We start from the raw sequence: 6,938 nt of genomic DNA, 5'->3' as shown, positions 1-6,938 counted from the left end.
CCACTTTCTACTTTGTGAAACTTTGAGTCCCTTTCGATTCAAGGCCCTTGAGTTCACTACTTCTTACAAGAATTCTTATGACGCTCATAGCATGAATCACTCTTTTCTAATAATGCCTTCATTTCAAATGCAGCCTTGCACTCTTCTTTGCCTTCTAAATATTTGTGTATGTACATGTTTGTGTGTAGGTGCATGCGTCTGCAAATTCACATGTGTGTGCACGCATGTGTAGGCACACACATACACGCACACACACAGAGATCACAGGAAACCTTGAGTGTTGTTCCTCAGACAATTTGGCCATTCCCCCTCTGTTTTCTCCCAGGCAGAATTGTTCCCTGGACTGGAATTCATCAAGAGTATGGACTCTGTGGCCAGTGAGTTACAGGACCCACGTTTCTGACTCCTCGGTCCTGGGTTCACACGTGTATACCAGCCCACCTCGTGCTTTCACATGGACTCCAGGGGTCGAGCTCTGGCCCTCATGTGAGCACTTCATCCCGTGTCCACACCCCCAGTCCTCAAGGTATGCTTTTCTCAATCTCCCTCTGAGACTCTGGCCTCTGACTCTTCCCTAGAGAGCATGGGCACATGGTGATTTTTACACTGAGCTAAAAAACGGGGTAAAACCCATGGCCTACAATCCCTTTCCACAATTTGGAGGTGAAGCTGGAGGCCCATTTGAAACCTCAAAGCCCACCCCCAATGACACACCTCCTCCAATAAGGCCACACCAATCCGACAAGGCAGCATGACTTAGTAGTGCTGTGGGAACAAGAGACCTTGGCCAGGGACCCACTTCCCCATCAGCCTGGGTGCAGGAAGCTGTAACCATTAGAAAACATGTTTACTAAAAACATGTTTACTTAAAAACAATCCGGTGTCCATAATCACAAAGAAAAACACCCACAGGAACACCCTGACACTAACCGCCTCTTCCTGACCCCCCACGCCCGCCTCTGGTGTCAGGGTATATAACCAGCCGGGGTAGGAATAAAGCGAAGAAGCCTTCTTGCGCCACCGACTGGTCTCTGTGTCATCCATCCCGACACCCTTCGCAGATTCTCGGCCAGGCTGTGCGGGGCGTGGCATCGTGCCACTGCCTGTGATCCTACAGAGGCCGTTTTCAGTCAAACCACCACAGAACCTTAAGTCTTACTCTGCATGCTAAGTAGGTGTCACACCACTGAGGCACATTAACTCTTTCTAACCTTAGTTTAAAATAGACCCATCCTAAGTTTCCCAGCCTGGCCTTGAGCTCACCATGTGGTCCAGGCAAGCCTTGAATTTTGACCACTTTTGCATTAGAAATCCTGAGATTAGTCATTGCATTAGAAATGCTGGGATTAGTCATGAAACATGACAGAGAAGAAGCTGTCTTCAATCACACAATTTGGAGTAAATCTCCATGTTTAAGTAGGAACTGATTTAGTGTGTTTTGTTTACTGGTAAAGAAAGGAGACAATTGGATTTTTTTTTTTTATTTTTAGCTTTTGTTTCCCTTACTTTGGCCTGCATCCTGCTTTCTTCTTTGTTTCTGCCCATAATCTCTACATTAACTCTCCATAATCTCCACATTAACTCTCCATAATCTCCACATTAACTCTCCATCATCTCTACATTAACTCTCCATAATCTCTACATTAACTCTCCATCATCTCTACATTAACTCTCCATCATCTCTACATTAACTCTCCATCATCTCTACATTAACTCTCCATAATCTCTACATTAACTCTCCATAATCTCTACTTTAACTCTCTATAATCTCTACATTAACTCTCTATAATCTCTACATTAACTCTCCATAATCTTGCCGGGCGGTGGTGGCGCACGCCTTTAACCCCAGCACTCGGGAGGCAGAGGCAGGCGGATCTCTGTGAGTTCGAGGCCAGGCTAGACCGACAGCCTCCAAAACAAAGAAACCCTGTCTCGTAAAAAACCAAAAAAAAAAAAAACTCTCCACAATCTCTACATTAACTCTCCACAATCTCTACATTAACTCTCCATAATCTCTGATTGACCCACTCCTCTTCTCCATTTCTCTCTTTTTCCCTCTATTTTTTAAGTTAGAAACAAGTTTGTTTCACATGTCAGTCCCAGCTCCCTCTCCCTCCCCTCCTCACCATCCCTTCCCACCACTCCAATCCCCAGGTAGAGTGAGGCCCTCCATGGTGGATCTCAGAGTCTGTCATGTCATCCAGGGCAGGGTCTAGACCCTCCCACAAGAGTCCAGCTGAGACAGCATCCCTCATTGTGAGATGGGCACTCAAAGTCTATTTGTATGCCAGGGATGGATACTACCCAAGGCCCCATAGATAACCTAGGCCTCGTCACAGACACCCACATTCAGGGGGTCTGGGTCAGTCCCATGCTTTCCACACAGCCATCAATCTGGGGTCCAAGAGGTCCCCCATGTTCAGGTCAACTGTTTCTGTGGGTTAAACCAGCCCAGTCTTAACTCCTTTTCCCATCATTTTTCCCTTTCTTACATTGGATTCCAGGAGTTCAGTTCAGTGTTTTTCTGTGGGTATCTGCCTCTGCTTCCATCAGTCGCTGGATGAAGGTTCTGTTTCCTAGACTCTCTGGCAGTGGGATTGTAGGCTGGCACTCCCCTGATTCATGTCTAAAATCCATATATGAGTGAGTACATACCATGTTTGTGACTGTATTACCTCACTCAGGATGGTTTCTTCTAGTGCCATCCATTTGCCTGCAAATTTTAGGATTCCATTGTTTTTTTTTTTTGCTGAATAGTACTCCATTGTGTAAATGTACCACATTTTCTCTATCCATTCTTCAGTTGAGGGGCATCTAGGTTGCTTCCAAGTTCTAGTTAGTACAAACAATGCTGCTATAAACACAGTGGAACACACATCCTTGTTGTATGAATTTGCTTCATTTGGATATATGCTTAAGAGTGGAATTGCTGAGTCTTGTGGTAGACTGATTCCCATTTTCCTGAGGAATCTCCATACTGATTTCCAAAGCGGCTGTATGAGTTGGCACTGCCACCAGCAGTGGAGGAGTGTTCCCCTCTCTCCACATCCTCTCCAGCATAAACTGTCACTGGTGTTTTTGATTTTAGCCATTCTGACAGGAGTAAGATAGTATCTCAGAGTTGTTTTTTCATTTCCCTTCCATTTCTCTTGACTTCCAGAAATTCATGTATAAATTATATAATATCATATCAGGCCTTGGAAACTATTTCTGCAATTGTAATTATGTTATATGACATCTTATTGCTTATTTATACTGTATTATACACCCTTTCTAAGCTGATGTTCTCTTATTCTGGATTAATTACAGCTATTTCAAGTGCAATGGCCAGTACGTTTATCTCTCCTGCTAGAATAAAGCCCTTTTGGTCAACTGTTTACTGTTGTGTCCCTAGAACACAGAGAAATAAGAGCAAATGCTCAATCGGTGTGATACCGTTGCGCTGCACGGGGCGTGTCTGCAGGATGAAAACGCCCTCAGACACTGGCTGCTTTCTAAGCACTGCTCTGTGCTGTCACAAATGAGGTGTTTGCTAACTGATACCTGGATCCCAGACACCCCCAGCCTGGCGGTCTCCATATACCGATGAGAAGAGCTAGCTCGGTACAACTAACAACAGACACTCTGCTATCCGTGGCCAACCCTGCTCACCCCGGCTTCCTCGGCAACGCCAGAGGGAAGTTGCTGGCCAGGCCGGCAGCACTGCCCGCCCCTTGGCTGTGGTGAGTGAGTCACACGTCACACGGAAGCTCTGTTTCCCTCAGAGCCTTGAGTTCTTAAGACTTGCCAGGCTTTTCCTTTTCTCTCTTATCCATCAAGCCTTCTCTTTCAGAAATGATCTCCTCAGAGCTGCCTTTTGGAAACATTTTTTTCCTCACCCGCTGGATTTCTTTCACAGACTCATTGTATACTGTATTTGCAGTCTAGTTTCTTTTTCTTTCAAAAGTACCAAGGTGTGGTAAGATTTCATGAGACCGCGATCGTCCTGTCCCCCTCTTTTCCTGTCCGTCATGCCTGCGGACTTGTCTCAACTGTGCGAGCAGCAGTCTCAGAGGTCTAGAGAGGTCCCCTTCATCGCCACCGGCAGCATTTCCCTGAAGCACAGTGTCCTTGAGCTTTCATGTTCGTCATGTCCTCCCCGTTACGACTCACAAGACCCTGGCTTTAGCAGGGAACAAAGGGAGCCAGGATTTCACAACCCAGAAGCCCGGGTTGAGTCACAAACGTCCGCTTGTTTGCATTCGATTCTGTGCATATTTGCTTCTTGCTGAACTCACGAAGCCAGAAGACACAGCGCCTTTCCCACTGCATCCCACTCTTTTCAACATTTATTTTATTTTATTTTTTACAGAAGGAGCTGGGTTTCCATGGAAACACAAGGGTGACAACTGAGAGTGTCTGGATATAGGTGAGATAGCGCCCTTCAGATCCAGTGGGGAGAAGAGAAATTAAGTTTTCATTTTTTTCTCCCTGTTCTCCCAGCAACACGCTTCTGAAGCCCAGGGACCCTGCGGTGTCAGCGTTCAGTGCTAGGTTTCCACTGCCAAGCGGATTTACACTTCCCAGGCAAAACTGTGTGTCCTGTTTCCTTTTGTCTTTCTCACAGACACGCGAATGAAGACTGAAGCTTCTGGAATCAACGTGGGAGTAGGGCTTACGTGGGCGCAGAAGTGAACACGGCTAAGATCAGGGTGTGGACTCCAATGTCTCACCTTGTACTGACTGGGGTGTGTGTGGGGGGGGGTTGGACTAAGGCCTTCTGCCCTGCATGCTAAGCTCATGTCCTCCTACAGGGTCTACCTTCAACCAATTTTAATCTTAGTGTGCAAATATGCCCTTACTAAGCTGCCCATCCTGGCCTTGAACTCACCATGTAGCCTAGGCAAGCCTTGGATTTTGAACTTTTGCTTCTAGAAATCCTGGTAAGTGGGACTGAAGCTATGTACCACCACCTTCACCCTGACCTTCTTCTTGTAGCAGCTCACCTTGCAATCAATCCCACAAGCCACCACACATCTGGACTGTGTCATCATCCAACCCATACCTGGCAAGAAAATACATTCCTGCCCACAGGTTTTGTTTTATCTGTTGTTGGCAAACAACAGACAAACAAACAAATCCACTTTCGTGAAATGAAAACCGCATGGGAAAGAAATGATCTGCAGCTACGTTACAGATTGCATTCTGTACACCCAACACAGGTGAACAGCCGGAGAAGGGCCTCTCCCAGACCATGCTGGGTTATGGGAGTCACTCATGACTCTGTGATAACTTTTATCACATGCATTTCAATTCACAGCCTCCCAGTTCTGGGGGGTAACTAGGAATCAGAAGAAGACTTGCTTAAGGCTATCTCCAGGATCCCAAATCCTAACACAAGCCCACACCCCAAATCACTGGCCCTGCGTAGATTTTCAGCTCCACCATATTGCTTGGGACTAGAAAGGCAGACTATGGGACAGTTGCTTTCACTTGCCGACCAGGGTTGGACTGAAGAGCACCTACAGCGTACCGAGACACACTTCCGGGCGTGTCCGAGAGGTCTCTCCCACAGAAGACTAACTGAGGGCAGAGAAGACGAGCCTTGACTGTATTTGCCACCACACCACTAGCTAGGGAACTGGGCTGATTAAAAAGGGAAAGCGGGCCGAGATCCAGAACTCCAGTCTCTGCTTCCAGACCTTCAGAGTCCTGCTCTGGCCACAGGAAGCCATTCCAAACATGGCAGAATTCCATCCCGTGAGCCGTGAGTGAAAACAAGCTTTTCTCCTTATGTCTTTTTTTTTTTTGTCAAGTGTTTGGTCACAGCAACGAGAAAGCAACCAATACCGACTGATATGTCAACAAAGAGAAGGTGACTCGTCTTGGCTCCAATTAATCCCAGTGCACCTGGAAGTGTTATCCTCCAAACACATAGTTTGAAATGTACTGGGAGCACTCTGTCTTTCCTCAGAAAACCGTAGCTGCTGCTGAGACAAATTAATCACACCCAAGCCCACTAGTCGTACAGAGAATTAGACCTGTAAAGCCCAGCTACAGCACTTGAAACATTGCTGCCAAAGTCATTCAGACATGAAGCTCCTGGGCACGCTCCCTCAATTTTAGTCACGTTCCTTACACGACTAGCTTCAGTTTCAACTCCCATACAACATTCCTGATGCTTCCTAATTTTTCTTCACTGCCTGTTCTCTAAGATTCAGCTTCTTAAACCTCCATGGTGCATAACAGAGAAGTAATGGCTGACCTATATCAGCAGAAATAATGACGGAGGTGTATCAGCATCCCACTGTGTTCCTGCATCCAACCTGAAATAGTTCAAAATCTCTTGATGGTGCTCTGTACTGAGCATATACATTTGTGATGAGGTCCAGTTCCCCTTCCCAAATACTGTACAACAACTGCTTGCCTGACATTCACAATATATTAGGGACTGCAAGGAATCTTGAGGTAACTGGCGTATGGGAGGAGGTGTAGGCTAAATCCAAACATGGCATCTCACATAAGGGGTGTGAGCATTTGCAGGTTTTTGGTTTGGGAGGTGTCCTGGGCTCTAACCTCCATGGATATGAAGGAAGACGGAGAGACGGTGTTTTACATTTTGAATTTGACAGGGCACTTGCTCTAAATTGTTTTAAGTGAAAACTCGTAGTTGCACCAGAGCCAGGTGATTCAAGCACACAGAACTGTTCTGAAATGTCGGTACGCTTATATTTCAACACCCGTTTGTCCTCTGCCGAGCGACAGGAAAGATGACAGACACCGCCTGGCTGTGTCAGAGGAACTCAAGACTGGCACCCGCTCTGCAATGACCTTGTGGGGAATCGGGAAGGGTGGGAGGGCGCACCGAGCTCTGAGAGAAGCGGGAAAACGCGGCCTTCCCAAGAACCGTGGGGTCGCAATGGCCCGGGGGTCGTCGTCTCAAGGACACGGTTGAGTGA

Source organism: Mesocricetus auratus, unplaced genomic scaffold (genome assembly GCF_017639785.1).
Source record: "Mesocricetus auratus isolate SY011 unplaced genomic scaffold, BCM_Maur_2.0 Super-Scaffold_2245, whole genome shotgun sequence".
In the NCBI taxonomy this organism is placed as follows: Eukaryota; Metazoa; Chordata; class Mammalia; order Rodentia; family Cricetidae; genus Mesocricetus; species Mesocricetus auratus.
The sequence above is the reverse complement of the archived record's forward strand: the minus strand, read 5'-3'. Positions refer to the sequence as shown.